We start from the raw sequence: 23543 nt of genomic DNA, 5'->3' as shown, positions 1-23543 counted from the left end.
TTCTTTAGCCACTGTTCTGAGTATTCACTGACAATTCACTATACCTTACACAGGCCTATGGATTTATAATATAAATTTTAACCAATTCTTATATAAACAGTATTTGCCCAGGACCCTGCACACCTTAGAGACAGCTCTGAAACTGTAGGTCTGAGATGGAGATTTGCATGCCAGTGGTTTCCTGAAAAGTACCTCTTGAGAATGACACTCAATAGTGAGTAAATAAATCCAGGAAACTTTAGAAAAGATGCCTAAACAAATATAATGTAATTATAATATTCAATACAAATTCAAAAATAATTCTAAAGAGAGAGTTCATAATATACAAAATAACACAAAAATGCTTCATCTAAAAGACCAGATTATTCCATGAAAATTTAATGTATGGTGGTCACTAATAGAAGTATTCACAAATATAAAACATCTCTTGCTTTATATAGGAAGAGAGTAAATATATTTAGAATAAACATGGGTTTTAATTAAATATCAGTAGAATAAAAGTACTTGTGAAACAAGACACATTACCAAAAAAGTCAAGGCAGGTCACAGAAATACTGCAGAAGGCAGCCAAAGAAAAATAAGGAGGCATAAAAATGACAGAAGTTAAATAACAGAAATAGAACAAGATATATCAGATATACACTGAATACATCAAGTCTAAGCTCATCTATTTTTTAAAACATTTACTGAAGTATAGTTGATTTGCAATGTTGTATCAGTTAGGCCCATCTATTCAGTTCAGTTCAGTCACTCAATCGTGTCTGACTCTTTGCAACCCCATGGACTGCAGCACACTAGGTCTCCCTGTCCATCACCAACTCCCGGAGTTTACTCAAACTCATGTCCACTGAGTGGGTGATGCCATCCAACCATCTTGTCCTCTGTTTTCCCCTTCTCCTCCCACCTTCAATCTTTCCCAGCATCAGGGGCTTTTCAAATGAGTCAGCTCTTCACATCAGGTGACCAAAGTATTGGAGTTTCAGCTTCAACATCAGTCCTTCCAGTGAATATTGAAGATTGATTTCCTTTAAGTTGGATCTCTTTGCAGTCCAAGGGACTCTCAAGAGTCTTCTCAAACATCACAGTTCAAAAGCATCAATTCTTCTGTGCTCAACTTTCTTTATAGTTCAACTCTCACATCCATACATGACCACCGGAAAAACCATAACCTTAACTAGACAAACCTTTGTTGGCAAAGTAATGTCTCTGGTTTTTAATATTCTGTCTAGGTTGGTCATAACATTCCTCCCAAGGAGTAAATGTATTTTAATTTCATGGCTGCAGTCACCCTCTGCAGTGATTTTGGAGCCCCCAAAAATAAAGTCAGCCACTCTTTGCACTGTTTCCCCATCTATTTGCCATGAAGTGGTGGGAATGGATGCCATGATCTTAGTTTTCTGAATGTTGAGATTTAAGTCAACTTTTTCACTCCCCTCTTTCACTTTCATCAAGAGGCTCTTTGGTTCTTCTTCACTTCAAGCTCATCTATTAAGGCATTTCAAATTTGTTTGGTAAACAAAATGCAAATGATTACTATTTAATGAGATATACTTGAAACAAAATAACATAGGAAATTTAAAATAAAAGAATGATTGGACTTAAGTTTCTGACAATATTTAACACTAGGTAGCCTACAAAATGTATAAAATGTAGGCTACTAGATTATTTTAGAAACAAACTTTAAAAGGCATGGTTGTGCAACATGTATTTATAATCAAAACACACAAAGCATAAGAAGAATGCTTCCATGAGCAAAATCTTCAGGAAAAAGAAAACCTGCATAACAATATCTTCAAAGGCAGGAGATATTAGGATTATTAGCGATGTTAGATATTAGCGATATTAGATATTAGCGATGGAATAGACAGTGTAGTTTTAAAATGTTTTAAAGGTACAATAAGATATTGAATGAAAAGATTATCAAAACGCCGAGGTTGAAACTGTACCAAGTAGAACTTCTGATAACAAAAAATATTAAGTGTAAATAAATACCAAGTTAAAAGTTACATAGACGCTACGTTCAAAATTAGACACAGCTGAAGATACATTGTGAACTAGGTAGTACACAAAATTTGTTTCCCAAATTTTACATAAAGATAGGAAAAATATGCAAAAAATTGAGGGGATGTAAAATATGAAGTGACATGTTCCAATACATATCTAATTACAGTTTATAATAGAGCTTATAAAGATAAAAAGGAGAAGCATTATTCAAAGATGGGGAATTCGTGTAACTCTATGGCTGATTCACATCAATGTATGACAAAACCCACTGAAAAATTAAAAAAATTAAAAATTAAAAAAAAAAAAAAGAATGGCTGAGACTTCCCTCAAATTGTTGAAAGGCACCATCCTCGGACTCAGGATTCAGGAAGTCCAACAATTTCCAACAAGATGAACAAGAAAACATCTAGAAAATTTTAGCATAACTTTAAGAAAAAAGACAAAGATACTAATATTAACCAGACACAACAGATAGATTACATGCAAGCAAAAAAGTTGTAGGAGTACGAAGCAATATCTTCAAAGTGCAGGGAGGAACCAGTATCAACTGAGGACTCAGCTGATCTATCTACTCAGTAGATCTATCTTTCAAATGCAAAGGTGAAATTAAGGCATTTTGAGACAAACACTAATGAAAAAAGTTAACTATTGACACTAACACGAGAGAAGAATGAGCTTCAAGAAAAATGTAAATGATCACAGAAGGTGTGAGATGCCAGAAAGACAAGTGAACAAGAAATGGTAAGGATTTACCTGGTGGTCCAGTGGCTAAGACTCCATACTCCCAATGCAGGGGGCCTGAGTTCGATCCCCGGTTGGAGAACTAGATCCCACATGCTGCAGCTAAGGGTTTGCATGCCACAACTGGAGATCCTGCATGCCACAGTGATGATCCCATGTGCTGCAACTAAGACTCAGCACACTCAGATAAATAAATACAAATAAATTTTTTAAAAAAGATATGGCAAACAAGAAGCTAAATATAATCAAATACCATATTTTTAGAAATGTCCAGGATGCAGAATTTTTTAAAAAAACTTAAATAATAAGCAATAGATATACATAAGGGTTATTCTCAGTTTAAAGTATTCAAGTCTTCATACTGTTCAAGATACAGACAAGGATATGATTAATGATTTTGTTAACTTAAATATACATGTTGAAAATGTCTAAAGTTACTACTAAAAGAATAGAATTAGAATGTAAAACATCAAAGTAGTGAAAGAAAAAAAATGACATAAAGTTGGGGGACAAATAAATCTAAAAGAAAAGGAACAGGGAGAAACAGAAAACTTGTACAACTAACCCAAAATAAGATAGTAAAAAATATTCATACACACACACATAACCATAATTAATAATAATGAATACATTTTCCAATTAAATAAAAAAGTTGCCAGACTGGACTTACAAAATTACTAAGCACATTTAAAAAACAAAAGACACACATAAGATACAAGAACAATGGAAAGGTTGAAAATAAAGCATTGAAAATTATAGATCAGGAAAATTCAAGCTGAAAGAACATTATTGTACGTATATTAATATTAGACAAAATTGTTTTAAAGAAGCATTTTAAGATATGAGGGACAATGCATTTTTATAGCTTCTTTTTTAACAGCTTTATGGAACTATGATTCACATACACAATTCACCATTTAAGGTGTACAATTCAAAGACTTTCAGTTTATTCACAGAAAAGGAAATATCATCACAATTTTAAAAGAGTTTGTCACCTGAGAAGAAAACCCCATACCTTTTAGTTCTAACTCTTTACCCTCTTACCAACCACTTCCTCAAATCTAAGCAACCGAAACCTACTTTCTATCTTATTATATTTCCTTATTCTAAATTTTAAATACTATGTGGACTTTCATGTAATATATGGACTTTTATAATTAGTTTCTCTTGCTTACTATATTTTCAAGGTTCATCCAAGCTGTGGCATGTATTGGTGCTTCATCCCTTTTTATGGATGAATTATATTCCATCATATGAATACATAACATTTAACTTTTACATTTATACATTGATGGGCATATACATTTTTCCATCTTTTGGCTATGAATAATGCTGCCATAAACATTAGTGTACATGTTTTTTATGTGAACATATGCCTTCATATCTCTTGGACATATAGCTAGGAGTGTTTTAAACATTTGAGAAACTGCCAAACTGTTTTTCAGAGTGGCTGAACCATTTTATGTTCTTACCCACAGTGTGTGGGTTTCAATTTCTCCCCATCCCTGTCACTGTTTATTAATATATGAATTTTTTATTCTAGTCATCCTAAAGGGTGGGAAGCTGTGTCTTATTGTGGTTGTGTTTACTTTTCCCTGGTGACTAATGATGTCAAGAACTTTTGTCTGATTTGAGTATCAGGGTAATATTGGTTTCATAAAATTAGTGGGGAAGTGTTCCCTCCTCTTCTGTTTTTTGGAAGAGTTTGTGAAGAATTGGTAGTAATTTTTAAATGTTTGGCACAATTGAGTGGTGAAGCCATCTGGGAAGCCATTATATTAATACATTGACAAAAGTTTCACTTCATAAGGAAGATAAAACAATTTAACTGCATAATAATAGATACATAAAGCAAAATAGAACAGAATCATGGGATAAATTAATAAAGACACTAAAATTATGGGACATTTAATAGTAAGTCTCTCAGTAACTGTTGGATTGCTATCAAGAAAATATCACACACTAGAATTTGGGGATGCTGCCAATGCAGTACTGACAGGAAAAGGTCTTAAATACAGACATTAGGAAGGAAGATATAATGAAAGTAAAGGAGCTAAATATCCATTTAAGATATCAGATAAAGAACAGCAGGATAAATCAGAAAAAGTCAAAAGGAAGGAAAATTACAAATGTGAGTAGAAATGCATATAATGGAAAAGAAAGATGCAATAGATACTTTCAGAAAACTCAAAAACTGGTATTTTGAAAAGACAAATACAACTGACAAACCTCTGGTAAGATTAGATATGTATATATGCACACACAATTTTTCAGAAGATGGTTTTTCATAACTCATTTTTTATGAGACTAGTAAAAACTTAATATCAAATCCAGACTAGGACAGTCCAAGAAAGAAAATCTTTATCAATCTTTAACAATATCACTCACAAACTTAGATGCAAAAATACTAAACAAAGTATTAATAACACTATTATAGAACTGTATTGAAAAGATAATGACATTATGATCAGGTTGACTTTATTCCAGGAATGCACATTTGATAGGAAAATAAAGGAAAGAATGGCCACAAGGTCATCTCAACACAAGATAAAACATTTGATAAAATTCAGCAAGCTTCAACAACCAAAACAAGGGGTGAGAGGAAATTGTTAGAAATATGGAGTAGAAGGAATATATTTAGCCTGAAAAAGGTATTCATTCACAGTACAGCATTAACATCATACTCATCAATCAGCCTTTTATATCATTGCTGATCCCAGACAGAGGATTCCTCATAGGCGTTCTAGAATCCATTGATCTTGCTTAGAAAACCATCTCACCTGAGTAGAGGTCTGTGGGACAAAGCTTTCAAATAGAACTTTAGCTTCACCTGTTGCCTGGGAAACTATGGATCTAACCAGATCCTGGTGACATTCAAAAATATCACTGACTGGTGCCTGGCTCTCTTGATGGTGGCCTTTGTCTACAATGTGCATTTCCTCAGGAAGACACACTGTGTCTTACATCTGAATTCCCTGAAGTCAATGGCTATGGAGCAGACTGATCCTCAGTGTCTCTTCAGACATATACTGTAGCATTCCTGTCAGCACTGGTCATATTCAGCTTTTGGAGAAATAGCTCTGTACTATATTCATGGACCTAGACTACCTGGATAATGAGGCCCACCCCCATAACCACCAAGGAAGTATCTTGTGCCATTGTCATGAATGGCATCTTGCTCACAGATGGGATAGGAAATTTGGATTAAGAGCTAAGTGTGAATATTGCTCTGATAAGAATAAGAAAATAACCTTGGCTGTGTCTACAATCACACTCAATTTTTTGTTGGTGATGAGAGAATATAAATATTTTGCTTTCTATCAAGGAAAAAAAGGGTGATACTTGGCCCACTTGACAAGAGTCATGAGTTTCCAGTGGACGCTACTTAGAAGGGAAATGAGTCTATTCCTTGTCAGCAAAGGATGTGTCGGTAGCTCCCTCTGGCTCTAGGTAGATATTCATCAGTAGGTATGCATCAGTTGATCTTGCCTGCAGCAATTACTAATGTAGTGATAAAGTATTTTTCTATCTCTCTCATGCTAATTTGAATGTATCTATTAAAACAATTTTATTTTCAAAAACTAAAGAGAAAATGACTTGACTTTTATTTTTGGCAATGGTCTAAATTAGATAGCCTGAATACTCTCTACAGATTCTGGTTAAACTATTACAAACATTTTATTATATGCATAGCCATGGTCCTAAGTAAGGAAATTCCCACATGTTAAAAACAAAGGGAAAACTAAAATCAAAAGAGGTAAGGACTTTAGCAACTTCTGTAGCAGCCCTAGGGGTGGTTTTTGGTCTATATAGCTAAGGGATTTAGGTTTTAATGAACTCATAGGGAAACGAAACTAGGTCTTGATCCTCCTTGTGGTAGGAACAGATCTAAGACTTTGGTATTAAAAAACCAGGTTCCTAGAAAGGCTCCACATTCCCCAAAAAAGTAGATTATAAAATGTTAACCCAAGAGCACAGGGTAAAAAGAAGGTTTTCTTGTCTGGTCTGTCCTCTCAATGCGAAAAAAAAAAGCACTGTTTATGGGCCTACACCTACTCAGTGTTACACATCAAATTTAAGTTTTCTCCAGGACATTTTCATATCACAAATATACATAAAATAATGTCTCAACTTGGTGATACCCTTAGAGCATCTGACAGATGTAAAAGAAAAATCTATTTGGAGAGACAAAACTTCAGGTTTTAAAAGTTTCCTACAAACTAACATGTGCTTACAATGGAAAATTATAAAAATTGTAGTTTAAAAATTGTAAAACATGTGAGGAAACTATTCAGCTTCATGAGATTAGTAGATATGATGAACAGTAGGGTTAGATGTTGAAAAATATCAGATAATACAACTATGGTATGGGAATGACATACTGAGTATGATTTAAGTGATTAAAAACATAACAAATATTGAAAACTAATCAGGAAAAATAAAGCACTAACTAAAAAGAGCCATATAGCACTTATCAACAGTCCCAAAATATATGAAGCAAAGACTGACAGAACTGAAGGTACAAATAGACAATTCAATAATAATTGAATACTTTCTAATGGATAGAAGAATGTATAGATAATGGATCTATACATTGGATATAACTAATGGATAGAACAAGTAGGTAGAAGATCAAGAAGGAAGTAAAAGATTTGAACAATACTATAAATCAACTATATTTACAGACATCTGTAGAATATTTCACCAACTAACAGTAGAACAGACATTCTTCTCAAGTACACAGGAACATTCTCCAGATAAGACCATATGAAACCATGAAACAAGTCTCAAATGAATTTAAAAGGAGTAAAATCAAACAAAATATTCCCTCCAACCATAATAGAATTAAATTTAAAAAATAACTATTGAAGGAAACTTGTGAAATTCACAATTGTGTGTAAATTAAACAATATTCACCTAAATCACCAATGGGTCAAAAAATAAATTGCAGGGAAAATTAGAAAGTATCTTGATAGAGATTTCCCTGGTGGTTAAGATTTCACCTTCCAATGCAGAAGGTGTGGGTTCAGTCTCTGATCAGGGAGCTAAGATCCCACATGCCTCATGGCCAAAAAAACAAGATATAAAGCAGAAGGAATATTTTAACAAATTCAATAAAGACTTTAAAAATGGTCCACATTAAAAATTATTTTAAAAAGAAAATACCTTGATATACGTCACAACAACAACAACAAAAAAGAACATCCCCAAATTTAGGAGATACAGCTAAAGCAGTGCACAGAATGAAATTTATAGCTATAAATACCTATATTAAAAAGGTAGAAAGACATCAAGTCAATATCTAACTTTCTACCTCTAGAACCTAGAAATAGAAAAGTAAACTCAAAGTCAACAAAAGAAAGAAATAATTAAGATTTAAGAAGAAATTAATTAAGTAGAAAATAGAAATCAGAGAAAAACAGTAAAACCAAAAGCTGATTCTTTGAAACAATCAACAATATTGGCAAATTTTACTAGATTTACTAAGAAACAATAGAGAAGACACAGTTACTAAAATCAAGAATTAAAGAGAGAAACACAACAGACTGTGAGGGAATACTTTGAATAATGGTATGCCAAGAAATTTGATAACTTAAATGAAATAGACAAATAACTAGGAAGATCAAAACTGACTCAACAACAACAAAAAAGAAACTCTGACTAGACCTATAAAAAGTAAGGAGGTTGAATTATTAATTTAAAAGCTGGGCATAAAATAAGCCCAGTCTCAAATAGCTTCAAGGATGAATTAACCAAAATTTTAAGGCATAATGTGTACCAACCTTTCACAAATTAATCCAAAAATGGACATGTAGGACACACTTTCCAACTTATTCTTTTAGACTAATACCATCCTGGTATAAGACAAAAGATATCACAAAATAAATCTATAGACCAATATCCTTTATAAATATAAATGCAAAAATCCTCAACAAAACACTAGCAAGTTGAATCCAACAATATATACAAAACATTACACATCATAATCAAAAAGGAATTACCCCAGGAATGCAAGGTCTATTCAACACATGAAAATCAACCAGTGTAACACATCATATTAATTAAATGAAGGAAAAAACCACATGGCCAATAAGCACATCAAAAGATGCTCAACATCATTAGTCATCAGTGAAATGGAAATCAAAATCACAATGAGATATCACTTCACACCCACTAGAACAGCTAGAATCAAAAGTCAAATATAAGTGTTGTCAGGGATGTGAACAAATAGAAACCCTCATATATTATTGGTAGGAATGCAAAACAGTGCTATAGTTTGGAAAACAGCTTGACAGTTTTCCAAATTGCTAAACAGACTTCCCATATCTCCCAGCAATTTAACTCCTAGATACATGCCCAAGACAAAAGAAACTATGTTTGCACAAAAACTTGTATACTAATTTTAGCAGCATTTTTCATAAAGGCCATATGTGAAATAACTCATGCATCCATCAACTGATAAATGAATAAATGAAATGTGATATATCCATAAAAGGGAATAATTACTTGACAATAAGAAAAAATGTTTGGAGAAGGAAATGGCAACCCACTCCAGTATTCTTGCCTGGAGAATACCATGGAGAGAGGAGCCTGGCAGACTATAGTCCATTGGGTCGCAAAGAGTTGGACACAAGTGAAGTGACTTAACACACACACAAGAAAAAAAGTTGATGCATGCAATAATATGGACATAACTTGAAAATTTATGTTGTGGGGTGGTCCTAAGATCGTGGAGAAATAGGACCGGGAGACCATTTTCTTCCTTACAAATTCATCACAAGATCATTTGAACATTGAGCAAATTCCACAAAAAAACTTCTGAACACTGGTGGAGGACACCAGACACCCAGAAAGGAAGCTCATTCTCTTCAACAAAAGATAAAAGATAAAAAGAGAGACAAAAGAGTTAGGGATGGAGACCCATCCCAGGAGGGAATCTTGAAGGAGGAGAAGTTTCCAAACACCAAGAAACCCTCTCAACTGGCGGGTCTGTGGAGAGTTTTGAAATCTCAGAGGACAACAAAACCGAGGAAAAAAAAAAAAAACAAAACCCACAGATCACTCGCCTATCTGCAACTCCCAGTGGAGAAGTAGCCTAGACGCTCGTTGGCCAGCAGCCAGCGGGGGCTGAACAGGGAAGTGCGGGTACATGTTTAGTGTAAGGACTGGGCCTGAATGCCCTGAGAACAATCTGAGGGAGCTAACGTGAGATAGCAACCCAAACTCTGGGATAGCCAGAGAGAGACCAAAAAAAAAAAAAGACGGAGAGAGAGAACTTTCCCATGAAAAGCCCTGACCTAAGGCACAGCCGTCCTGCTCACAGAACAAAGGTTCCAGCAAATACCAGAGGAGGGCAAGCTGGCTGCGACTGGTCCCTCCCCACTCCATCCCCTCTTGCTCCCACCATCCCCACCCCCGCCAGAGGCAGCGAGGCAGGCGGGCGACAGCCAGAGCCGGAAGGTGAGAGGCAATCTCAGCCCCAGAGATGGCATCCTCCACCAAACTGTGAGCAGGCTCCCAGTTGCTAACCAAGTCTTCCTGGGATCCTGGAGAGTTGACATCCGCCAGGAGGGTGGCAGTCAGAGATCAGCTCCCCAGAGGAGACACAGGGCACACCTGAGACAGCGCTATCGCATCGTACCCAGGAAACTGAGCGGCTGGGACCAGGGAGGTGATAAGGTGAACCACATACCTGGAATCATGCAATCACCAAGCTTCTGGTCACCTGAGCTGCTTGGACCTGGGAAGGGCACAAAATGCAGGCCCGACAGAGTCTGTGCCTTGTGGAGTACCCGAGAACCTGAACCTGAACGGCTTAGACCTAGGAAGTGCACCACAACCCAGGGTGCACTTTAGACAGTTCATCTGCAGTGTAACCCGGAGCCTGAGCAGGGTAAACTGGGACAGCACACATGCCGTGAGCGGGGGCAAACCCAGTGTGGCCCAGACACTGCGAGCGCTCCCTGCACACGCCAGTGGTATTTGCTTGCAGTGTTCCTCCCTCCCCAGAGCACTACTGAACAAATGAGCCTGGAAAAGTGACCACCTTCACCCCCTTGTGTCAGGGCGGAAATTAGACAGCAAAGAGACTTGCAAACAGAGGAAACCAAAAGAAACAAAGAAGAGGGATCTGCTCTGGAAGTGACAGGTGCAACAGACTAAAGCCCTGCAGTTAGCATTGACTACACTGGAAGGGGCCTGTAGACCTTGAGAAGTGTAAGCTGGAACAAGGAACTATCTGAAACTGAACTGACCCCACACTGCTCTCAACAGCTCCAGAGAAATTCCTAGATATATATTACTATTATCATTTTTTAAATGTTTTTTATTTTTTAATTTTTAAGTTCTTTATTACTCCTTTAATTTTTGTTTTTAAAACCTATTACCTTGCCAAAAAAAGACTCTATTTTTAAGCAAATTTCATATATATATATATTTTATAATTTTTGTGTTTTTGTTTTGTCTTTTCAATATTGTATTTTTGAGAGTCTAACTGCTACTCTAGATTTTTAATCTTTGCTTTTTGCTATTTGTTCTCAATTTTGTACCTTTAAGAATCTAATCTTCAGTACCCATTTTTACTTAGGAGTGTGATTACTGGTTTGATTGCTCTCTCCCATTTTGACCCTCCTTTCTCTCCCCGGGTCACCTCTACCTCCTCCCTCCCCCTTCTCTTCTCTACTTAACTCTGTGAATCTCTTTGGGTGTTCTGGGCTGTGAAGAACATTTAGGGAACTGATTACTGGCTAGATTTGTCTCTCTCTTTTTGATTCCCCCTCTTCTCCTCCTGGTCACCTCTACCTCCTCCCTGTTCTCTTCTCCATGTAACTCTGTGAACCTCTCTGGGTGTCCCTCACTCTGGAGAATCTTTTCACTATTAACCTAGATGTTTTATCATCAGTGCTATATGGATGGAGAAGTCTTGAGGCTACTTTAAGAATAATATTGAAAGTCAGAGGCAGGAAGCTTAAACCCAAAACCTGAGAACACCAGAAAACTCCTGACTGCAGAGAATATTAATTGACAAGAGCTCATCCAAAAGCCTCCATACCTACACTGAAGCCAAGCTCCACCCAAGAGCCAACAAGTTTCAGAGCAAGACATACCAAGCTAATTTTCCAACAACACAGGAACATAACCCTGAGCATTAAAATACAAGCGGCCAAAAGTCACATCAAATTCACAGAAACCTCAAAACTCACTACTGAACACTTCACTGCACTCCAAAGAGAAGAGATCCAGCTCCACCTACCAGAACACCAACGCAAGATTCCCTAACCAGGAAACCTTCACAAGCCACTCATCCAACCCCACCCACAGGAAGGAACCTCAACAATAAAGAAGAACCACAAACTTCCAGCATACAGAAAGGCCACCCCAAACACAGCAATCTAAACAAGATGAAAAGGCAGAGAAATATTAATCAGGTAAAGGAACATGATAAATGCCCACCAAACCAAACAAAAGAGGAGTAGATAGGGAGTCTACCTGAAAAAGAATTCAGAATAATGATAATGAAAATGATCCAAAATCTTGAAAACAAAATGGAGTTACAGATAAACAGTCTGGAGACAAGGATTGAGACGATGCAAGAAAAGTTTAACAAGGATCTAGAAGAAAAAAAAAAAGAGTCAATCAATATTGAATAATGCAATAACTGGGATCAAAAGCACTGTGGAGGGAACCAACGGTAGAATAACTGAGGCAGAAGATAGGATAAGTGAGGTGGAGGATAGAATGGTGGAAACAAAGGAAGCAGAGAGGAAAATAGAAAAAAGAATTAAAAGAAATGAGGACAACCTCAGAGACTTCTGGGACAATGTTAGACGCCCCAACACTTGAGTCATAGGAGTCCCAGAAGAAAAACACAAAAAGAAAGGCCATGAGAAAATACTCGAGGAGGTAATAGTTCAAAACTTCCCTAAAATGGGGAAGGAAATAGCCACCTAAGTCCAAGAAACCCAGAGGGTCCCATACAGGATAAACCCAAGATGAAACACCCCAAGACACACATTGACCAAATTAATGAAGATGAAACACAAAGAACAAATATTAAACGCAGCAAGGGAGAAACAACAAATAACACACAAGGGGATTCCCACAAGGATAACAGCTGATCCTTCAATAGAAACTCTTCATGCCAGAAGGGAATGGCAGAACATACTTAAAGTGATGAAAGAGAAAAACCTACAATCCAGATTATGATACCCAGCAAAGATCTTGTTCAAATATGAAGGAGAAATCAGAAGCTTTACAGATAAGCAAAAGCTGAGAGAATTCAGCATCACCAAGTCAGTTCTTCAACAAATGCTAAAGGATCTTCTCTAGACAGGAAACACAGAAAAGGTTTATAAACTCAAACCCAAAACAAAAATGTAAATGGCAACAGGATCATACTTATCAATAATTACCTTAAATGTAAATGGGTTGAATGGCCCAACAAAAAGACAAAGACTGGCTGAATGGATACAAAAACAAGACCCCTATACATACTGTCTACAAGAGACCCACCTTAAAACAAGGGACACATACACACTGAAAGAGAAGGGCTGGAAAAAGACATTTCATGAAACTGGAGACCACAAAAAGCAGGAGTAGCAATACTCATATAAGGTAAAATAGACTTTGAAATAAAGGCCATGAAAAAAGACAAAGAAGGACACTACATAATGATCAAAGGGTCAATTCAAAAAGAAGATATAACAATTATAAATATATATGCAACCAACATAGGAGCACCACAATATGTAAGGCAAGTGCTAACAAGTATGAAAGGGGAAATTAACAGTAACTTGATAATAGTGGGAGAGTTTAATATCCCACTCACACCTATGGATAGATCAACTAAACAGAAAATTAGCAAGGAAACACAAACTTTAAATGATACAATTGACCAGTTAGACCTAATTGATATCTATAGGACATTTCACCCCAAAACAATCAATTTCACCCTTTTCTCAAGTGCACATGGAACATTCTCCAAGATAGATCACATCCTGGGCCATATATCTAGTCTTGGTAAATTCAAACGAATTGAAATCATTCCAAGCATCTTTTTCAACCACAATGCGGTAAGATTAGATGTCAGCTACAGAGGGGGAAAAAAAAAACTATTAAAAATACAAACATATAGAGGCTAAACAACACGCTTCTGAATAACCAACATCACAGAAGAAATCAAAACAGAAATCAAAATATGCATAGAGATGAAACAAATGAAAACACAACAAACCAAAACTTATGGGACTCAGTAAAAGCTGTGCTAAGGGGAATGTTCATAACAATACAGGCTTACCTCAAGAAACAAGAGAAAAGTCAAATAGATAACCCCACTCTACACCTAAAGCAACTAGGAAAGGAAGATATGAAGAACCCCAGGGTTCGTTGAAGGAAAGAAATCATAAAAATTAGGGGAGAAATAAATGAAAAAGAAACAAAGGAGACTATAGCAAAAATCATCAATGCTAAAAGCTGGTTCTTTGAGAAGATAAATAAAATATACAAAGCATTAGCCAGACTTATCAAGAAAAAAAAGGGAGAAGAATCAAATTCACAAAGTTAGAAATGAAAATGAAAGGATAAACCCAAGGCGAAACACCCCAAGACACATATTAATCAAATTAACAAAGATCAAACACAAAGAACAAATACTAAAAGCAGCAAGGGAGAAACAACAAATAACACACAAAGGGATTCCTATAAGGATAACAACTGATCTATCAATAGAAACCCTCCAGGCCAGAAGGGAATGGCAGGACATACTGAAAGTAATGAAAGAGAATAACCTACAACCTAGATTACTGTACCCAGCAAGGATCTCATTCAGATATGAAGGAGAATTCAAAAGCTTTACAGACAAGCAAAAGCTGAGAGAATTCAGCACCACCAAACCAGCTCTTCAACAAATGCTAAAAGATCTTCTCTAGACAGGAAATGCAGAAAGGTTGTATAAACGTGAACCCAAAACAACAAAGTAAAAGGCAACGGGACCACACCTAACAATAATTACCTTAAATGTAAATGGGTTGAATGCCCCAACCAAAAGACAAAGACTGTCTGAATGGATACAAAAACAAGACCCCTATATATGCTGTCTACAAGAGACCCACCTCAAAACAAGGGACACATACAGACTAAAAGTGAAGGGCTGGAAAAAAATATTTCACACAAACGGAGACCATAAGAAAGCAGGAGTCGCAATACTCATATCAGATAAAATAGACTTTCAAATAAAGGATGTGAAAAGAGACAAAGAAGGACACTACATAATGATCAAAGGATCAATCCAAGAAGAAGATATAACAATTATAAATATATATGCACCCAACATAGGAGCACCGCAATATGTACGGCAAATGCTAATGACTATGAAAGAGGAAATTAATAGTAACACAATAATAGTGGGAGACTTTAATACCCCACTCACAACTATGGATAGATCAATTAAACAGAAAATCAACAAGGAAACACAAACCTTAAATGATACAATGGACCAGCTAGACCTAATTGATATCTATAGGACATCTCACCCCAAAACAATCAACTTCACCTTTTTCTCAAGTGCACACGGAACCTTCTCCAGAATAGATCACATCCTGGGCAATAAATCTGGTCTTGGAAAATTCAAAAAAATTGAAATCATTCCAGTCATCTTTTCCGACCACAGTGCAGTAAGATTAGATCTCAATTACAGGAAAAAAATTGTTAAAAATTCCAACATATGGAGGCTAAATAACACGCTTCTGAATAACCAACAAATCATAGAAGAAATCAAAAAAGAAATCAAAGTATGTATAGAAATGAATGAAAATGAAAACACAACAACCCAAAACCTATGGGACACTGTAAAAGCAGTGCTAAGGGCAAGGTTCATAGCATTACAGGCTTACATCAAGAAACAAGAAAAAAGCCAAATAAATAACCTAACTCTACACCTAAAGCAATTAGAGAAGGAAGAAATGAAGAACCCCAGGGTTAGCAGAAGGAAAGAAATCTTAAAAATTAGGGCAGAAATAAATGCAAAAGAAACTAAAGAGACCATAGCAAAAATCAACAAAGCTAAAAGCTGGTTTTTTGAAAAAATAAACAAAATTGACAAACCATTAGCAAGACTCATTAAGAAACAAAGAGAGAAGAACCAAATTAACAAAATAAGAAATGAAAAGGGTGAGATCACAACAGACAACACTGAAATACAAAGGATCATAAGAGACTACTACCAGCAGCTCTATGCCAATAAAATGGACAATTTGGATGAAATGGACAAATTCTTAGAAAAGTATAACTTTCCAAAACTGAACCAGGAAGAAATAGAAGATCTTAACAAAACCATCACAAGCAAGGAAATCGAAACTGTAATCAAAAATCTTCCAGCAAACAAAAGCCCAGGACCAGATGGCTTCACAGCTGAATTCTACCAAAAATTTAGAGAAGAGCTAACACCTATCTTACTCAAACTCTTCCAGAAAATTGCAGAAGAAGGTAAACTTCCAAACTCATTCTATGAGGCCACCATCACCCTAATTCCAAAACCAGACAAAGATGCCACAAAAAAAGAAAACTACAGGCCAATATCACTGATGAACATAGATGCAAAAATCCTTAACAAAATTCTAGCAAACAGAATCCAACAGCATATTAAAGAAATCATACACCATGACCAAGTGGGCTTTATCCCAGGAATGCAAAGATTCTTTAATATCCGCAAATCAATCAACGTAATACACCACATTAACAAATTGAAAGATAAAAACCATATGATCATCTCAATAGATGCAGAGAAAGCCTTTGACAAAATTCAACACTCATTTATGATTAAAACTCTCCAGAAAGCAGGAATAGAAGGAACATACCTCAACATAATAAAAGCTATATATGACAAACCCACAGCAAGCATCACCCTCAATGGTGAAAAATTGAAAGCATTTCCTCTGAAATCAGGAACAAGACAGGGATGCCCACTCTCACCACTACTATTCAACATAGTGTTGGAAGTTTTGGCCACAGCAATCAGAGCAGAAAAAGACATAAAAGGAATCCAGATAGGAAAAGAAGAAGTGAAACTCTCGCTGTTTGCAGATGACATGATCCTCTACATAGAAAACCCTAAAGACTCTTCCAGAAAATTACTAGAGCTAATTAATGAATATAGTAAAGTTGCAGGATATAAAATTAATACACAGAAATCCCTTGCATTCCTATATACTAACAATGAAAAAACAGAAAGAGAAATTAAGGAAACAATACCATTCACCATCACAACAAAAAGAATAAAATACTTAGAAGTATATCTACCTAAAGAAACAAAAGACCTATACATAGAAAACTATAAAACACTGATGAAAGAAATCAAAGAGGACACAAACAGATGGAGAAACATACCGTGTTCATGGATTGGAAGAATCAATATTGTTAAAATGGCTATTCTACCCAAAGCAATCTATAGATTCAATGCAATCCCTATCAAGCTACCAACGGTATTTTTCACAGAACTAGAACAAATAATTTCACAATTTGTATGGAAATACAAAAAGCCTCGAATAGCCAGAGTAATCTTGAGAAAGAAGAATGGAACTGAAGGAATCAACCTGCCTGACTTCAGACTCTACTACAAAGCCACAGTCATCAAGACAGTATGGTACTGGCACAAAGACAGAAATATAGATCAATGGAACAGAATAGAAAGCCCAGAGATAAATCCACGAACCTATGGACACCTTATCTTTGACAAAGGAGGCAAGGATATACAATGGAAAAAAGACAATCTCTTTAACAAGTGGTGCTGGGAAAACTGGTCAACCACTTGTAAAAGAATGAAACTAGAACACTTTCTAACACCATACACAAAAATAAACTCAAAATGGATTAAAGATCTAAATGTAAGACCAGAAACTATAAAACTCCTAGAGGAGAACATAGGCAAAACACTCTCTGATATAAATCATAGCAAGATCTTCTATGACCCACCTCCCAGAATATTGGAAATAAAAGCAAAAATAAACAAATGGGACCTAATGAAAATTAAAAGCTTTTGCACAACAAAGGAAACTATAAGTAAGGTGAAAAGACAGCCTTCAGACTGGGAGAAAATAATAGCAAATGAGGAAACAGACAAAGGATTAATCTCAAAAATATACAAGCAACTCCTGAAGCTCAATTCCAGAAAAATAAACGATCCAATCAAAAAATGGGCCAAAGAACTAAACAGACATTTCTCCAAAGAAGACATACAGATGGCTAACAAACACATGAAAAGATGCTCAACATCACTCATTATCAGAGAAATGCAAATCAAAACCACAATGAGGTACCATTACACGCCAGTCAGGATGGCTGCTATCCAAAAGTCTATAAGCAATAAATGCTGGAGAGGGTGTGGAGAAAAGGGAACCCTCTTACAATGTTGGTGAGAATGCAAACTAGTACAGCCACTATGGAAAACAGTGTGGAGATTTCTTAAAAAACTGGAAATAGAACTGCCATATGACCCAGCAATACCACTTCTGGGCATACACACTGAGGAATCCAGATCTGAAAGAAACACGTGCACCCCAATGTTCATTGCAGCACTGTTTATAATAGCCAGGACATGGAAGCAACCTAGATGCCCATCAGCAGACGAATGGATAAGGAAGCTGTGGTACATATACACCATGGAATATTATTCAGCCGTTAAAAAGAATTCATTTGAATCAGTTCTAATGAGATGGATGAAACTGGAGACCATTATACAGAGTGAAGTAAGCCAGAAAGATAAAGAACATTACAGCATACTAACACATATATACGGAATTTAGAAAGATGGTAATGATAACCCTATATGCAAAACAGAAAAAGAGACACAGAAGTACAGAACAGACTTTTGAACTCTGGGGGAGAAGGTGAGGGTGGGATGTTTTGAAAGAACAGCATGTATATTATCTATGGTGAAACAGACCACCAACCCAGGTGGGATGCATGAGTCAAGTGCTCGGGCCTGGTGCACTGGGAGGACCCAGAGGAATCGGGTGGAGAGGGAGGTGGGAGGGGGGATCGGGATGGGGAATACATGTAACTCTATGGCTGATTCATGTCAATGTATGACAAAACCCATTGAAATGTTGTGAAGTGATTGGCGTCCAACTAATAAAATGATATTAAAAAAAAAAAAGAAATATAAATGAAGAAATCACAACAGACAACACAGAAAAACAAAGGATCATAACAGACTACTACCAGCAACTACATGCCAATAAAATGGACAACTTGGAAGAAATGAACAAATACTTAGAAAAGTATAACTTTCCAAAACTGAAGCAGGAGGAAATAGAAAATCTTAACAGACCTATCAGGTGCATGGAAATCGAAACTGTAATCAAAAATCTTCCAGCAAACAAAAGCCCAGGACCAGATGGCTTCACAGCTGAATTCTACCCAAAATTTATAAAGAGCTAACAACAATCCACTCAAACTCTTCCAGAAAATTGAAGAGGAAGGTAATCTCCCAAACTCATTCTATGATACCACCATCACCCTAATACAAAAACCAGACAAAGATGTCACAAGAAAAGAAAACTACATGTTTCAATGCTGTTCTCTCAAAACATCCCACCCTCGCCTTCCCCCACAGAGTCCAAAATTCTGTTCTGTACATCTGTGTCTCTTCTTCTGTTTTACATATAGGGTTATCATTACCATCTCTCCAAATTCCATATATATGTGTTAGTATACTGTATTGGTCTTTATCTTTCTGGCTTACTTCACTCTGTATAATGGGCTCCAATTTCATCCATCTCATTAGAACTGATTCAAATGAATTCTTTTTAACGGCTGAATAATATTCCATGGTGTATATGTACCACAGCTTCCTTATCCATTCGTCTGCTGATGGGCATCTAGGTTGCTTCCATGTCTTGGCTATTATAAACAGTGCTGAGATGAACATTGGGGTGCACGTGTCTCTTTCAGATCTGGTTTCCTCGGTGTGTATGCCCAGGAGTGGGATTGCTGGGTCATATGGCAGTTCTATTTCCAGTTTTTTAAGAAATCTCCACACTGTTCTCCATAGCGGCTGTACTAGTTTGCATTCCCACCAACAGTGAAAGAGGGTTCCCTTTTCTCCACACCCTCTCCAGCATTTATTGCTTGTAGACTTCTGGATAGCAGCCATCCTGACTGGCGTGTAATGGTACCTCATTGTGGTTTTGATTTGCATTTCTCTGATAATGAGTGATGTTGAGCATCTTTTCATGTGTTTGTTAGCCATCTGTATTCATGTCAATGTATGACAAAAACCACTACAATATTGTAAAGTAATTAGCCTCCAACTAATACAAATAAATGGAAAAAAAACTAAGAAAAAAAGAAAGAAATCTACAAGCCAATATCACTGATGAACATAGATGCAAAAATCCTCAATAAAATTCTAGCAAACAGAATCCAACAACAAATTAAAAAGATCATAGATCATGATCAAGTGGGCTTTATTCCAGGGATGCAAGCATTCTTCAATATTCACAAGTCAATCAATGTGACACACCACATTAACAAATTGAAGCATAAAAACCATATGATTATCTCAAGAGATGCAGAGAAAGTCTTTGACAAAATTCAACATCCATGTATGATAAAAACCCTCCAGAAAGCAGGCATAGAAGGAACATCCTCAATCTAATAAAAGCCACATATGATAAACCCACAGCAAACATTATCCTCAATGGTGAAAAATTGAAAGCATTTCCCCTAAAGTCAGGAACAAGACAAGAGTGCCCACTCTCACCACTACTATTCAACACAGTTTTGGAAGTTTTAGCCACAGCAATCAGAGAAGAAAAAGAAATAAAAGGAATCCAGATTGGAAAAGAAGAAGTTAAAGTCTCACTGTTTGCAGATGACATGATCCTCTACATAGAAAACCTTAAAGACACTGCCAGAAAATTACTAGAGCTAATCAATGAAGATAGTAAAGTGGCAGAATATAAAACTAACACACAGAAATCCCTTGCATTCCTTTACACTAACAATGAGAAAACAGAAAGAGAAATTTAAGGAAACAATTCCATTCACCATTGCACCAAAAAGAATAAAACACTTAGGAATAAATCTACCTAAAGAAACAAAAGACCTATATATAGAAAATTATAAAACACTGATGAATGAAATCAAATTTGACAGATATAGATGGAGAAATATACCATGTTCCTGGATTGGAAGAACCAGTATAGTGAAAACGAGTATACTACCCAAAGCAATCTATAGATTCAACGCAATCCTTATCAGGCTACCAATGGTATTTTTCAGAGAACTAGAACAAATAATTTAACAATTTGTATGGAAATACAAAAAACCTCGAATAGCCAAAGCAATCTTGAGAAAGAAGAATGGAACTGAAGGAATCAACCTGCCTGACTTCAGACTATACTACAAAGCTACAGCCATCAAGATGGTATGGTACTTGCAAAAAGACAGAATTATAGATCAATGGAACAAAATAGAAGCCCAGAGATAAATCCATGCAGGTATGTACACCTTATCTTTGTCAAAGGAGACAAGAATATACAATGGAGAAAAGACAATCTCTTTAACAAGTGGTGCTGGGAAAACTGGTCAACTATTTGTAAAAGAATGAAACTATAACACTTTATAACACCATACACAAAAATAAACTCAAAATTGATTAAAGATCTAAATGTAAGACCAGAAACTATAAAACTCCAGAGGAAAACATAAACACTCTCTGACATAAATCACATAAAACACTCTCTGACATAAATCACAGCAGGATCCTCTATGACTGACATCCCAGTGTAATGGAAATAAAAGCAAACAAACAAACAAACAAAAAAAAAAACCAAATAGGACCTAATTAAACTTAAAAGTTTTTGCACAATGAAGGAAACTATAAGCAGGGTGAAAAGACCGTGAGCCTTCAGAATGAGAGAAAATAATAGCAAATGATGCAACTGACAAAGAATTAATCTCAAAAATATACAAGCAGGTCCTGCAGCTCAATGCCAGAAAAATAAACAAATCAATCAAAAAATGGGCCAAAGAACTAGCCAGACATTTCTCCAAAGACATACAGATGTCTAACAAACATGTGAAAAGATGCTCAACATCACTCATTATCAGAGAAATGCAAATCAAAACCACAGTGAGGTACCATCTCATTGCATTCAAAATGGCTGCTATCAAGAAGTCTACAAACAATAAATGCTGGAGAGTGTGCAGAGAAAAGGGAATCCTTACACTGTTGATGGGAATGCAAACTAGTACAGTCACTATTGAGAACAATGTAGAGATTCCTTAAAAAAACTGTAAATAGAACTGCCATACGACCCAGCAATCCCATTGCTAGGCATACACACCAAGGAAAACAGACTTGAAAGAGACACGTGTACCCCAATGTTCATTGCAGCACTGTTTACAATAGCCTGGACATGGAAGCAACGTAGATGTCCATCAGCAGATGAATGGATAAGAAAGCTGTGGTACATACATACAGTGGAATGTTACTCATCTATTAAAAAGAATGTGTTTGAAACAGTTCTAATGAGGTGGATGAAACTGCAGCCTATTATACAGAGTGAAGTAAGTCAGAAAGAAAGACACCAATACAGTAAATTAATGCATATATATGGAATTTAGAAAGATGGTAACAATGACCCTATATGCGAGGCAGCAAAAGAGACACAGATAAAAAGAACAGACTTTTGGTCTCTGTGGGAGAAGGCGAGGGTGGGATGATTTGAGAGAATAGCATTGAAACATGTATATTATCATATGTGAAATAGATCACCAGTCCAGGTTCGATGCATGAGACAGGGTGCTCAGGGCTGGTACACTGGGATGACCCTGAGGGATGGGGTGGGGAAGGAGGTGGGAGGGGGGTATAGGATGGGGAACACATATACACCCATGGCTGATTCATGTCAGTGTATGGTAAAAACGACTACAATATTGTAACCAGCCTCCGATTAAAATAAATAAATAAATTTTTTTAAAAAAAGAAAATTTACACTAAGCCAAGAACCCAGAGGAAAGACTACACTTAGCCTGTTTGTACTAAAATTCTAGAGGAGGCAAAAATCAAATTAATGCTTTTCTATGACTTGGGAGTGGGGGTAGGCAAAATGAAGAGTTACTGCTTAGGGTGATGAAAACGTAACAACCTTAAATTGTGTTGATACTTGCACAATTTTGTGAGTATACTAAAATACAGCAAACAGTATACTTTAAATGGGTTAATTTTGTAGTTTAATCTATTTAAATCCAGCAAACCATGTACAGAATCTATATGCTAAAAGCAATAAAACATTGATGGAAGAAATCAAATTTGATATAAATAAATGGAGAATCATGCCATGTTCACGAGTTGAATTTAGCCAAAGAGTTTTTTGCTACAAAAAAAAAAATTAATGCTTTTTAAAAAGATAAATTAGCCTTCATAAAAGTTAAAAACCTTTGCTCTGTAAAAATTACTTTTAAGAGAATAAAAAACAAACTACAGACAGGAAATATTTGCATATCCAAACTATATAAGGATCTCTCCAAACTCACCAGTAAGGAAAAAACTGGGAAAAGTATATAAACAAAATACTTGAACCAGCAGTTCATCAAGAAGACATGACTGCAAAGAGCACATGAAAAGAAGTTCAACATCATTAGCCATTTAGGGAGATGTCACTTAAAAGGACAGTGAGATATTACTCTATATTTATCAGTATATCTAAAACTAATAATATTAAAATCAACAATACAATATGCTGGCAAGAATGTGAATCAACTCTCATACACTGCTGGTGGCAATGCAATAGTAC

This window comes from Muntiacus reevesi, chromosome 8, assembly GCF_963930625.1.
Source record: "Muntiacus reevesi chromosome 8, mMunRee1.1, whole genome shotgun sequence".
Taxonomy (NCBI): Eukaryota; Metazoa; Chordata; class Mammalia; order Artiodactyla; family Cervidae; genus Muntiacus; species Muntiacus reevesi.
Note: the sequence above shows the minus strand (reverse complement) of the source record.